The sequence below is a fragment of the Ochlerotatus camptorhynchus genome, unplaced genomic scaffold, assembly GCF_037179485.1.
Source record: "Ochlerotatus camptorhynchus isolate MF236.1 unplaced genomic scaffold, CSIRO-AGI_Acam_v1.1 ptg000445l, whole genome shotgun sequence".
In the NCBI taxonomy this organism is placed as follows: Eukaryota; Metazoa; Arthropoda; class Insecta; order Diptera; family Culicidae; genus Ochlerotatus; species Ochlerotatus camptorhynchus.
This window is the reverse complement of record NW_027040931.1, coordinates 514789-529700: the sequence shown is the minus strand read 5'-3', so window position 1 is coordinate 529700 and position 14912 is coordinate 514789. Positions and strand designations below refer to the sequence as shown.

The window sequence follows — 14912 nt, the reverse complement described above, 5'->3', positions numbered from 1 at the left end:
GTAGGTATAAAAATAAACCGAATTAGACTTCTCTCTCTCTCGCACTACCCATCAGGGAGCATTCAATCCTCATCATACTGTTGTTGGTCGTGTGTCATCAAATATGGAATTTTCCGTGCTTTGCAATGTCAGCTCATTATAGTGCATTTCGAGCAGTGGGTTTGAAAATCTACACGGTTAGAAAAAAGTACCCAAATGTATGTCATTTTCACTCAATCCGGCACTATAGTGCAGGAACTCAAAAGTAGGTAAAGCGGGTCAAAGTAGTTTTCATTTACTTGTGTGCAATTCGTATGGAATTTTCCACTAGCTTTCTATCCAAAAGTAAGTTAGTTGTACCCAAAAGTAGGTAAACATGATTATACGCAACGTGGGGTTTTTGGCAACATTAGAAGGAGAAAAGGAGACAAACTAGTCAAAAGTAAGTAAAAGTGAACTTTCCGTTGGGTACTTTTTTCTTACCGTGTATAAGGTTCAGATTGCAAATTACGTCAAATCAAAACTGCATGAATTCTGGTAAATATTTTCAAAGTTGCTTTGAGGTCGATCGTCAACTAAGGGCTTCATCGAACATAAGTTATCAGCATATTTTTGTTTAGAATAAATATAAACAAATTAAATTAATAAGCCGCTATTTTTACGTCATGCTTTCTTACACAAAATAACTACCCCAATAGATATAAAAAGTACCCTTTAAGGTTCTTTTATGATCTTAGATTTAAACCCTCTTATAAATTTTGCACACAGCGAAAAAAAAACAGTTGTTTGTACAAACCGTACACTATTTCTTTAAACTATTTAATGATCTTAGTAGCCCTATCATCCATGGAAAAGGTTATTAAAGAAACGCATTTTTTCCAATGGTTTTGGCCAATTTGATATCAATTTACTAAGCAAGAGTGGCTAAAAATTGGAAAAATTAGAAAAGGAATAGATTTTTCTAAATAGGGGAATTTACGTATTCTCGGCAACCTAAGCAGCGATCATCTTTCTATAGTCTTTTTTTCTAAGGAACGCACACATATGCAGTATTGGTTTGTTTACAATATTTTGCTGCCAGCTGCTCTAACAATTGCAGTCGAAAGAATTGTCAAAAACTGTTTTGAATCGCTTTTACCAAGCTCCAATCTTCTCTAGTGAGAGCGACTGATGTGGGCAACATATTTTAATTCGGCAACCTTTCTATTTGAGCTGCGTGTTGGCATCGGCAGCTCGAAATCAGCAGCATTTCCCGCATAAACGCGAACCATAAATTGACCTTACCTAAAATGGTTAAAAATTGTTTATAATCCCTGCTAAACTTTAACTGAAATGGTTATGGAACTTTACATGAACGTTTAATGATAAAGTTTCAACCTTATGTATTATGGTTTTTTGGAACTGGACCTTACAAATAATGGGTTGTTAAGAACCATTACCATTCCAAATTTTTGTTTTCTCCATACATTTTCAGAAAAAGAACTATATAAGAACGTTTTTACTTATGATTTGAGAACATTAATGGTAATGGTTATGGTAGTCAGTAAGGTCCACGAATGGTTTTGTATTATCGCTCAACTTTACGTGGAATATATCGTGAATTGGTAATCAGTAAATTACAGGCAACCAATTCGCGATATATTCCACATAAAGTTGATCGATGTTGCAAAACCATTCGTGGACCTTACTGACTACCATAACCATTACCATTAAAGTTCTCAAACCATAAGTTAAAAGGTTCTAATATAGTTCTCTTTCCGAAAATGTATGGAGAAAACAAGAATTTGGAACGGTAATGGTTCTTAACAACCCATTATTTGTAAGATCCAGTTCCAAAAAACATAACACATAACATAATACATAAGGTTGAAACTTTATCATTAAACGTTCATGTAAAGTTCCATAACCATTTCAGTTAAAGTTTAGCAGGGATTATAAACAATTTTTAACCATTTTAGGTAAGGTCAATTTATGGTTCGCGTTTATGCGGGTTTGTAGTGCGTATGTTTCATTTCAAGAAAACCCTGCTAGATTACTTTTTCTCAGTGGGAAAAATGTAATCAAATTGAATAATTCATGAATTGTTTAAGTACATTCGTGAGAAAATACTGCAAAATTAGCGTTTTAATTTGGGTTGCCGAAAATAGTCTGTCATACCGAAGACGTCATTTCCCCTATAACCACAATTTAACTTACTTACAACTAAAATCTATTGATCTTTGACTGCTGATTGTGAGTGGCTAATATGAAAAGCATCTACAAGAGGATATAAAGAGTTTTGAAACCTTGAAATAGTTAAAATAGTTTTGGAACAATGCCTTCGAAAAATGCATAAAATACACTGTGCAAAGCCTCATAAGAGAAACTCGATTTAAGAGGATACTAGTACCGTTAGTATTACATTCTTGCTTGTTTCATATTTAACTTGTTAAGAAGTTCATCGCATAAAAAATCGTTTAAAATCATTTTTATTAATTTGGATGCTAAAATTTGTTTGTAACCTATTTTCAATACAGTCAGGATCGTGAGACACATTTCATACCTGAAAAAGTGGGAGATATTCAAATGCTTTTTATTATGCAGTGCTCATTAAGGTGATTCCTTGTAGAGTCCACAAATCTAGACTAACATTTGAAAGGGGCGGAAGAGCCAAAATGTAAACAAACCATATTTTGCCACACATAGAGAGAATAGTTCACAAACTACTCGATAAACACGAAAAAGTAGAAGAAAATATCACTTCAAATCATCAAAAACGTTTCTTCTTACATGGCGTATTTCCAACTTTCAACTCTATGATGCATCTGGTTGTTACGCCTTGCACCAGAACTACGAATTATATCGTTTTAATATGCCGAACGTATTGAGTCTGTAGTATCTAGTCACGCAGATTCATTTGAAATGCATCCGATTGATAGTTCACGTGTAACCAACGAACAAAAAGAAGACCAAAAAATCTCCGGGCGTAATTCCACTCTCACAAAATTTGCGAACGAAGAACCAAGGCGGAACAACAAACAAAAAATCTCGAGGGTGTACTTCCACGGCGTATCACCAGTGTTGGCAGTTCAAAGGGTGGAAGATCCGGGTGGTAACAGCATGTATGAAATAATCAGGGTGTATGATGTTTTCTTCTCGATTTCACGACAAAGAAAACTTTTTTTAGTTTTTAGTGATGCATGATGATAGATTACACTATTAGCTATATGTCAAGCTTATAAAATCATCCAGAAAATGGAAAGTCGTGAAATAGGATTAATTTTTAGATCATCAAAATTCAGAAGCGATTTTCTCGATATGGTAATTTTGGAATTACGCCCTTTTCAAATGTTAGTCTAGAAATGGCCACCACTTAAGCTATAAATGCACCTCGAATTTTCAATTACACAAATCTCAGAAATTATTGCCTCATTTCACTTGAAATTGATACTGCATGTATGCTGTAGCACAGCAAACGTGGAGTAACTGTTTCATTGTGTTACATATCGTAGAAGCTAATATTTGTGCACTTAAAGTTTCGAAGTGGTAGCGAGAATAAGGATGTCACAGCGAAACACCTCAATGACCCATATGTCTCGACAAACATTTCAAAAGGTCCTATTTGCTTTGATCAATTCTCTTAATCGACTTTCTCTTTCGATAACAATTGCTATGCAAACAGATTTCGCGCTATTTTTAGCACATAAAGTTTGAACACGAAAAAATCCGGACGCTGCCATTAAGACATTTTTTGAGTAAAATTTTTCAAAACTTCACTGAATCAAGTGAAGAGTATAGAATCACAGTTGGCATTGGTTGTCAGGATAAGTTCATTTGTTTACATCATGGCTTCACCGGAGCAAGCACGTCGCTCGAATCTAAAATCCCGGTCTATCCACTTCTGGCAGTTTTCGTTAAAATACCTGGACAGCAAATCCGGTTGACCGGAAGGGTGCGCCGGAAGAATGTAAATCAAAAAGAAGTCGAAATTCCATAAATTGTCTTGCAAGCAATCTGCAGTTGTGGGCTGAAAATCGAAATTTTCGTTACTTCTGGGACCATGAACCAGCAAATTTAATTGCAAAGTGTTAGAATTTCGTCAAATAACCGTCCAAAATGTTAGCTGAGTTGTTAACGAAAGAGAAAGTCGATTAAGATAATCGAACAATGCCGTTAAGACCTTTCGAAAAGTTAATCTAGATTTGTCCTAAAAAGAAGCCACGACGAAACCAATTCTATTAATTTCAGTAATTCAAAGAGTTGTTCAACTAAAAACTCCACAACATTAAACATTGACCCATTCAGCCGACTCAATCTTTCACTCAATTCATTACCTATTGGTAATAGCTACACACGCAGAGGTTTGTCAAAATGCATAACAAAAGAATAAATCCACAGTTCTGATCGAAAGTGCTGCCATCTGGCTCTGTGCGAACGATTGTCGGATAGTACCGATTAACTCCCCTCGAGAAACAACAGTGATTTAAAAACAAACTACCTCAATACCAAAACTGGTGAGACAACGGTGGTGACGGATATAACCTTAAACCAACAGGGCACTCAGAGCTGCTGGGGTGGTGAGTGGTGAGCTCTCTTCGCTGAGCATGCTAAAAAATGAGTTTATTGCCGCGAGCACGACTTGTGTACAAATATTTCGCCGCACTTTGACTATAGTCGTCGCACCGTCGTCAACTACTCTCCATATCGCTGAACTATGGTCGTCGGTGTTGGTGTGTTGTTAAATATATTACGTAACACTTTTTTAAGTGGAAATAAATATGTCTGCACTTTTCCTAGTCGGCGATTTGTTGGTTATACATCAGGGTGCACGTAGTTTGCATGACTTCAGCATTTTCCATCCAAAGAAATCAGGGATAGGAATCAATCACGGTACCTGTTGGAATGGGACAGGAAACAATCATTTACCCAAAATTCAAGGTACCATTACGCAAAACTAGTTAGAATAGTGATAACTAGGTTTGATGGTCTGGTTGTACCTACATTCGGTAAAGATGGAGACTCGCTCGAGTAAAATTCATCATTACGGAGAAGTGCACTCACACACCTGATGGCGATAGCATTTAGAGTGAAAGAGATATCAACAACAGACAGACGGTCTTCTCATTCAGCTCTATGTTGTGTACCGCATCGTAAGTGTTGGCGTTTTGTCTACTTAGTCTAGATGAGTAAAGGATTTCTTATTGGATTATTTAAGCGATTTCCCCTCCGTCATGTCTTTGCAGGGGCAGAACCAGTGTTACCAAAATTTACCATATGTCTGCCCTCTGTTAAATAGTTCACAAGTATTGCGACGTTGAGTTAAATTGAGCATGATCATTATTGGCATTACTAAAATATGAGCATAATGCCAAGAAATGTCGGAAGTGACGAATTCTCCAAACTTTATGTTCTCCGGAAGCACTGTCAGCTCTAGACAGAAATCTACTGATCGGTATTAGAAATATTGAAAACTCCCGGAACCTTCAAAACTCTCGATTTATTTTATTTGTTCGAATTATAAAAACCATAAAATTGATTAAATTTATTGGATATATTAAATACATTGAATTTATTTAATTTATAATTTATAAAGAATTTATTTAATTTATAAACTATAAAATAATTAATTAAATCTATTAAATGTATTAAAATTATTAAAATTATTAAATGTATTAAATTTATTATATTTGTTATGTTTATTAAACTCATTGAATTTATTAACTTTATTGTGTATTTTAAATTTATTTTATTTATTAAATAAACAAATTTTTGAGTGTAGATCAAATTGAGGAGTTTTGTAATGGAGTATAAAATCAAGTACCTTAATTTTTCGACCTCTAAGTATCAGCTCCTACCAAATAATAAAAAGCTTTGTCCTGTTTTTTTGTTCACCTAGGTTTGCACAAATTCACTCTCCTGACTCGAGAAAATTTTTCTAGAAGCTCCACGACCGAGAACGCATGCAGAATCTCCTCCATCAGAAACGTCAGAAAACTCCCTGAAACTTCCGTTGACAACAACGGAAATCTCCACCGAGAACGCGGAAAGAATCCGTCGAAATTCCCTGGAACCGCTGGCAGCATCGGACGCGATAAACTCTGTCGAAACCTACTGGAACCGTCATTGGCGGCATCGGAAATCTCCGTCGGGAGCACCAAAAATCTCCACCGAAATCGCCCGGAGCCCTATTCACCGTGAACATGTGAGGACTCCAACGAATCTCCTCAGAACCTCCACTGGTGACATAACAAATCTCCACCGAAATCATGCGGTATCCTCTTGCCGTGAGCACACATAAACTTCGTCGAAAGTCCCTTTCAGCTCCTCCGGCAGCAACAAAAATCTCCAACGAAATCGTGCAGAAGCTCATTCCGGAACGTTTACTGTCAACATCGAAAACATCCACCAAAATCGCGCAAAACCTGCTCCACCAAAAAAAAACTTCATCGAAATTCCGTGGAACCTCCGTTGACAGCATTCGAAATCTTCACCGGAATTTTGCAGAAGCTCCTACACCGAAAACACGAGAAAACTTCGTCGAAACTCCCTGGAACCTCCGCTGGCAGAATCGAAAACATTCACCGAAATCGTGCCGACCCTTCTCCGCTCATAACGCTATAAAACTTCATCGAAATTGCCCAAAATTTTCACTGGCAGCATCTGAAATCGCCACCGACATCGTGTGGAACCTCGTCCGCCAAGAAAGCATGGAAATTTCGCTTTTTGTAGGGGGAATGTCGGCTTCGGCAATACCTTAACCTATTATCGTCAGGGGGGTAAAAAAAGCCCCAGAGCACTCAAGTTTGGCCAATAGTGCTCTGAAACACAATGTATCCACATACCAAAATTGAGCTCTCAAGGACGATAATAGGTTAAGGTATTGCCGAAGCCAACTTTTCCCCTATGTAATTGTAATTTATTTAGTCAAACGTAGTTCTGGTGGATATACCCTTTATCAGAACAAGGGAAAATTGGCAGCATCTAGAATCGTTTCCGAAATCATGCAGATTCTCCTCCGCCGAGAAGGCAAGAAAAACCCGTTGAAACTTCCTGGAACTCCCACTGGCTGCATCCAAAATCTCCAAAATCGCACGGAACTTCATCCACCGAGAACGCAAGAAAACACCGTTCATATTCCTTGGAACTTCCGTCTAAACAGATAATGCGAGAAAACTCTGTCGAAACTCTCTGGAACTTCCGTTGGCAGCATCTAAATTTCTACCGAAATCGTGCGGAACCTCCTTCGCCGGGAAGACGAGAAAACTCCGTAGCAATTTACTGGAACATCCATGTGTAGCATCTTAAACCGCAACCTAATTCGTGCGGATCCCCGTTCGCCGGGAACGCGAGACCGACGAAACTTCCGTTGGCAGCATCCAATTTCTTCACTGGTATCGTGCAGAACCTCCGTTGACAGCATCTGAATTCTCTACTCCAGCAAAATCACGATTTTTCTATTCCTGTTTGGTTTGTTTATCTCCGCCTCTTAAGAATATAGGATTTTTATCGATGAGCCCAATATTTAGATCCATAAGCCACCATTAGAGCCATTTCCCCAAAAGCCCTGCTGACGACGACTTATGACTTATGGCTGACATAAATGTATCACAGACACACAGACGTAACTCGTTGTTTTCAATCGTCGTTCATGCATTTATCGTTCAATTTTAATATTAATAGTTGCACGAATCCCTCACCACAGCGTTACGTTACGTTTTCCCGATTTTACTGATTGAGTGGTTCAACAGAATGAATTAGCATATATGAGTAGTAGCAACCGGTTAACACTCGTGTTTTTTTTCAGTGACATCATCTGTGATTAGCCTGGTCCCTTTCAAATTGTGTCATTATTTATAATCGACCCTTATATTTGACATTGACGGTGGATGTCACAATGACGTATCACATTCATCTAGTGTTGTCCGATTTGTATTCAAATAATCGATTATTCGGTTATGTCATGCCAAGTAAGCATTAGCTTCTCCAGAGGATCATAAACCACCGTTTCAAACATGTTCTGCATTTTCATTGGTGGGAATGTGACAGCACAGCGAACAATAAATAATCGATTAGTTCTTAATCGAGGAATTGAAAAATGGGACATACCTGATTTTTGGTGTGATTGTTTTGATATAAAATGCGCAAAATTTTAATTCTAAAGAGGGGGCAGCATAAGCACACAAACAATTTGCATACGGGGAGTATTTATTGTATGAAAACAGTAAAATAGAAAGTTTTTTTTTCCGACTGTTTTCTTTAAGCATTCTTCTTTGGTAGTAGCATAGAGGTAACTCTAAGACCAGAAGGTCTCGAAGAAACGTGCTCAACTTTTTTGCTCAGCTCTGGTACTCTCTTCGGTCCCAAGCTTATCGATGCAACCCTCGAAACATAGGAAAATCCACGAACCCCTCATTTTATCTGTCAAACTTTCATAGCGAATCAAAACCAACATACTGTAGTACTAGAATATTGACTAGAATGGGGTACGTTAATCGTTTTCTTGGGAAAAATAGGCAATCGTTAGTTCCCACCGATTGGTAGTAGTAAGTACAAGTTAAGCAAATTATTAGATATTTGATTGTATTTTCAGTTGTTGCGTAAACAAAGTCAGTGGCAGTAATTTAAAAGCATGGTTCCTTTCTCTGTAGCCTCCACATAAATAAATAAATTCCGTGTTACATCATTGATTACTTTCCAATCAAGTATACGAATCAATCATAATACCATAGAGGTAACTCTAAGACTAGTAGGTCTCGAAGAAGCGTGCTCAATTGTTTTGCTCAGCTCTGGTACTATCTTCGGTCCCAAACTAATCGATGCACCCCTCAAAACATAGGAAAATCCACGAACCCCTCATTTTATCTGTCAAACTTACATAGCGAATCAAAACAAACATTGTGTAGTACTAGAATGTCGACTAGAATGGGGTACGTTAATCGATTTGCTTGGGACCAATAGGCTAGTTAAGAAGTGAGCCAATTAAAAATCGTTAGTTTCCACCGGTTGATAATACTCCATTCCCAACGCTGGCAACACTGCCCGACAACCATGAACAAAATCAACTTTGTTTTCCCCTCGCAATAATTCCAATCAAAATACAATCACACAAACAATTTGCGAACAAATCAACACTTTCGACTGTGTCTGTGTATTAGTTCGCTACGACGACGACGACGACGACCAAAGAAAATAAAAACAACATAACATTGACCAAATATATTTTGTTTCATTCAAATCGAAAATTCGCAAACGTATTTAAAAAAAAATAGAAGCTAAACCCACCCAAGGATCTAAACCATTGAACTCACCTTTGCGGTTTATTTGCATGCTATTCCACAGGAAAAGTTGAAGAAATCCGTACTCGCTTACACACTAAATGACAGTAGCTTCACATTCACAAAATTTACACAAGTTATGATTCGCAACTTGCACTAAAATCTTCCTATAAACTGCGCTCTGACGGATTCACACACGACAGCAATGACAGCGGGCACTTGGTCGTTCACTTTCCAACTGGAAACACGGAAGGTAAACACACACTTGTCAGAGTAGACAAAAATAATTCCAACATAGGTAGCACTTACTAGTCGCTGCACTTTATTTCCATCACAGCTAGAAGGTTCCGCTTGATCTTTTATTTTTTGCAAAGTAGAAGAAAAGTTGTTCCGTCAAGGTTGAAAGTATCCACACACTTTTAGCAGCACACCGAAACAGACACCTTGCCTGCAGTGAATTATTTTGTTGTTGTTGTTCAACGCACACACGATGACGATAAACTATTTCGAAATGGAATCAAAATACCGATCAGCAGTGCTGCCAACGGTGGAAGCGAGAAGGAAAGCTTTCTTTCAATTAATGGATGCAACAGACGATATTGCAAAAATGCCAAATTGCAAAAACCAAAATATTTTGTTCTAGCACAGTGTTGCCAGAATGAGAATCTTCCGGAATGCTTCCAACGCTGGCAGCCCTGACACGTTGCGTTTCAACACATCATGCACTTGTGCTCACGCACACACGAGCACGCACTCTTCGCCACTCTTCGTCGGGCGCCGTGAAATCCAAAATATTTTCACATACGCCACCGCACTTGCCAAAAAAAGGAAAAATCAATCGACTTTGGGCCGCACTTTCCTGCACAGATCACATTCTCACACCAGCACAAGAAACCCGCTTAGCTCGGAAAATGCTTTTTCTACACACCAAAACAAAAATTGAAAAATAACACTTCTTCACCCCCACTACCCTTTCGTACCCACCACTAGCCTTCGACTTCTTCTTCGTGGCTCCTTTTTCTTACCCTCTGAACACTCGCTGTCTACTCTTAAGAAAAAAAAAATTAAAAAAAAAACTTCTGTACTTATTTTCGGTAGAACAATTTTCCTACCCAAGAAAACACCCAACCGGTGAAACGGGAAATTTTCGAACGCGACGCGTAAATCACCAACCGGACAGACCGGTTAAAAGCGGCAACTTCCGGCGCGGACCTTCGTAGACACCTAAGTTCTTCTACGCGACGGCGACGTAACAACCAAAAGCTCTAACCCGATCAGTTCAACAAAGTCTTCCGTCCTACAACCAAATCTCCAGACGCACAATGGTGGAAAAGCACCGCCGGACCGAGTGGGAAACTGCGTATTTCTTTCTCGGAGTAATAGGTACCGAAACCAGAAACGTCGTGTACACTTTCTGTGTGGCGCAGAGTAGTAGACCGTCCTCAGGATGGCTAATGAGATGTTATTCTGGTTGTGGCACTCACCCAGCAGAAAATCGAAGCTCAGTTCGCCCGCTGAGCACACCCACACCAATACCAGCTCAGACGGGGATCTTCTGCAAACGAATCACATCACATTGAGCACCCTCCACCGACCGACCGACCGACAGACGGACGCGGGTGAAACAAACATGGCTGATTTTGAGCACGTCGGTACAGTAGAGTGGGTGAACAGATTTTGACGTTTCTGATGAAGCAGAATGGACGAGGGGTTTTGTGAATTCCTATTGGAATTTTGTTCCGCCTGCAGGGCTGATAGCAGTGTTAAGCAATAACAATAGTGAATTAGTGGGACCGAAGTTTCATATGGTTTCATCGTCCATCAAAATGTGAGTGTGCAGAATTTTTTCACGTCTGTCACGTTCCATCTTCGATAACTTTTGAACAAGTATTTATGAATGCTGATGAAATTTTCACTACTAAGGCTCTGAACCATTTGGTGGATTATTTTAACTTTTGGTTAAAATTTGACAGATGGAAAGTTATCGATTAACCCTGCTATCCGAGCGTGGTTATTTCTGACAGACAAGAAGTTAAATCTTGACAACAGCAGCTGAGTTCTGCTCGAAAACCGATCGATCGGTAACACAGGGATTTTCGAACATAAGAAATAACTTTCGAAATGTCACTTTTTACCACGAGTTAAATTTAACCCGGAAAATGGTTCACAGCCTAAATAAACAATCCTTCCGGATCAAAACACTGTCAATAGTTTTTTGATACTAGAGGCGCTACAGTAATTAAAAAGAAGCGGCCAAATACTAACTTGAACCTCAACTTGAACAGACTTTATTATAGCTTATTTTTTACTCATTTTGTTTAATTAATTCCATGAGTTTTCCAGGTTTTTCCGAATGTTTCTACCATAAAGTGCCATACTTCCATTAGCCTATGATTTTAATTCCAAGCATTTTTCAAAAATAAAATCCAAATGTATAATCGAACTATTTGTGTAAAAGAAAATATAATTTTAAAAATATTACAACATCTTTAGAAAACTATTTTAATTCACTTCGCAATGCTCGTTATTAATAATTCTTGCTATAAATTGCCTGAAGAATTCTCCTAAAAATTCACTTAGAGTTCACCTCAGAATTTTCTTAATATTATCCCGAAAAACCCACGGCATTAACTAAGGAATATTTTTTTAGTTTTTTTAGGAAATCCCAAAAATTCTTCGAAATGCTGCTGGGATTCTCTTTTGAATTATCTGAAGAAAAAAAACATTAGAATATCCTTAGAATACTACTCAAAATCCACTTGAAATTTACCTTCGAATTTTCTAAAGATATTCTTAAGAAATCCGTTGTAATTATTCTCATTGAATAAATTTTGGAATTACCGTTGAATATTGCCTATCTATGGAATTCAACTCACAACTATGACATTTTCGCCTAAAAAATAACTTGCAGTTCTTTTTAGATTTCTCCACAAAATTTTTCAGAACTGATTTGGTGAGATTGTTCCTTTTTTTTACTTTTGTCTATTTAAACTTAATTTCTATGAATGCGTATCGTTAGGAATCATTTTATTCGGATGAGACTCTTAACTTTTAATTGTGTACATTGTTTTCAATCGGTATTCTTAAGAACTTCACAAAATAAGGTTCCAATATTTAAATTGAGCAGCTCGACTAGCCTGGTGGCTGCCGCTTTTGCTTACTGAGTAGAATACCGTGGGGGATCCACATTGTAAAGATTCCCTATTTTCAGCTTTTTTTACAGGCTGGAGTTTTTGTTTGAACCATTTAGTTTATCAATTTAATTTATCTGTATAACAATTATTCACAAGCATTCTTCCAGGTCAATTCAAGAATAGTTTGATGATGCTAAATCTTCCTAATATTCACATTTCAGCTATGACCCGACCCTGTCAACCTCTCCGCACAGCAGACTGTTATTTTTCAATAATTCCACATAATTGTAATTTCATACCTTCCTCATTCAAGATGAATGTTTAAGATACACATACTTTGCTAGCTGACAAAATGGGGTCATTGCTGTATAATTATTCTCTTTTTGCAGCCTTCATTCAGACTGGATCTATTGATTTAAATTATTTGAGTTTTCTTCCAGCTCTTTGATGACGGAACATCATTAGATTTATACTGTAATGATTCACTCTTACAGCTTTCATCCTAGTTTTGTCTGTTGATTTGATTTGTTTGAATTGGTTTTTAGCTCTTTGGTGTTGGCAGTCGGGGGTGATCAATTTTGCTCATGCTCATGCTCTAAGTTTATTTTCAGCATTTCGATGATGGAACGTCTTCAGATTTATATTATAATGGGGCTTATTACGGGTGTCACATCACGGTGAAAAGTTGTCACTTGTCGTCACGGTGAAGTGATTCCCATTTGATTTGTACGGTAATCACGGCTCTTATTCTGAGTATCACTTGCTTATCACCGTGTAGTGACACCCGAAATAAGGCCATATGATACACCATTTGGTTTTGGCTTCGGGCAAATCCAAGTATAATGCATGATAACACTGATTCATTTAAAACCATGGTCGCATCACTTATCAAGGTGAATCCTGATCCAACGAATCCAACTTACTAACAAAAGCTCCTTTCCTGTGTCTTTTGTTGGGGTGCAGAGGTAAACACGGCCCACAAACAACAAAGGTCACTTTAATATTTCTTCCCTACTCCCACCTGATTGCAAGGACGTGGCCGGCGCCGTTATTGATCTACAACATATAGAGTCACTGAAACTTGTACAATGAGAATGGACGGTCACTCCCAGCCCTATTCAGTTGATTCATTGTACAATTTCACTGATTCTGATCAATCACGGAGTAGCAACCATTGATATGTGCAGTCAATCTAAGCTAAGCTAGCTATTGGTTATCGTATATGTATAGTGTTTATAGTACAAATATCTTTTTTTTTTTTTTTTTTTTTTTTTTTTCTTTATTAGAGAGATTTTTAGCCTAAGGCTAGTTCATCTCTTTAGATTACATTTCATTTTTAACCTAGGTGCTCCAGTTACTACAGTAACTTACCAGCCTTAATTGTTATGATATATATCTTAGTGTTTTTACATTGTTCCTGTCTTGGCAATTCAGTATTTTAAACAGGTTTTTTAAACCTGCATGTCAGTATAACAATTGATAGCTTAAAACTAAATAACTAAAACTAAATCTTATCTAAGTATAAAGGGAATTAATCGTTGCAATTGAGGATTGTAACGATTTTTGCCGGAAATTATTAATTATTTTGTTGGACATTTGTGCTAAAGTCTCAACATTCGAAATTCTATGTACTTCGGCAGTACTGTACCAGGGAGGCAACTTCAAAATCATCTTCAGAATTTTGTTCTGAATCCTTTGAAGTGCTTTTTTCCTGGTAGTGCAACAACTAGACCATATTGGCACAGCGTAAAGCATGGCCGGTCTAAAAACTTGTTTAAATATTAGAAGTTTATTCGTCAGGCAAAGTTTGGATTTCCTGTTTATAAGAGGATACAAACATTTAATATATTTGTTACATTTGGCTTGAATGCCCTCAATGTGATCTTTAAAAGTTAATTTTTGGTCAAGTATTAATCCAAGATATTTCACTTGGTTTGACCAGGAAATTGGAACTCCGTTCATAGTGACTATGTGACTACTACTAGGTTTCAAAAACGAAGCTCTAGGCTTATGTGGAAATATTATAAGTTGAGTTTTGGAAGCGTTGGGAGAAATCTTCCATTTTTGTAAATAAGAAGAGAAAATATCTAAACTTTTCTGAAGTCTGCTGCAAATAACACGAAGACTTCTTCCTTTAGCGGAAATGCCTGTGTCATCAGCGAACAAAGATTTGTGGCAACCCTGAGGCAAATCAGGGAGGTCCGAAGTGAAAATGTTATACAATATAGGCCCAAGAATGCTACCCTGAGGAACTCCTGCTCTAACAGGTAGTCGATTAGATTTGGAATTTTGATAATTTACTTGCAGAGTTCTGTCAGTTAAATAATTTTGAACTAATTTCATAATGTAAAGTGGAAAATTAAACTTTTTCAATTTAGCAATCAAACCTTCATGCCAAACACTGTCGAATGCTTTTTCTATGTCTAGAAGAGCAACTCCAGTTGAGTGGCCTTCAGATTTGTTTGAACGAATTAAATTGGTAACTCTCAAGAGTTGATGAGTAGTTGAATGCCCATGGCGAAATCCAAACTGCTCATTTGCAAAA

At 37.5% G+C, this 14912-nt stretch overlaps 1 long non-coding RNA gene across 1 annotated transcript in view; it reads right to left on the bottom strand.

Moving 5' to 3' along the window:
* Positions 1-10711, bottom strand: part of LOC135711939 (uncharacterized) — a 214519-nt gene extending 203808 nt beyond the window's left edge. Inside the window, exons 1-2 of the long non-coding RNA XR_010518513.1 lie at positions 10259-10711; positions 9267-9734 (exon numbers count right to left, since the gene is read on the bottom strand). This is a non-coding gene — a long non-coding RNA (uncharacterized LOC135711939). The remainder of the gene's footprint in view (positions 1-9266; positions 9735-10258) is intronic.
* Between the last annotated feature and the right edge of the window lie 4201 nt (positions 10712-14912).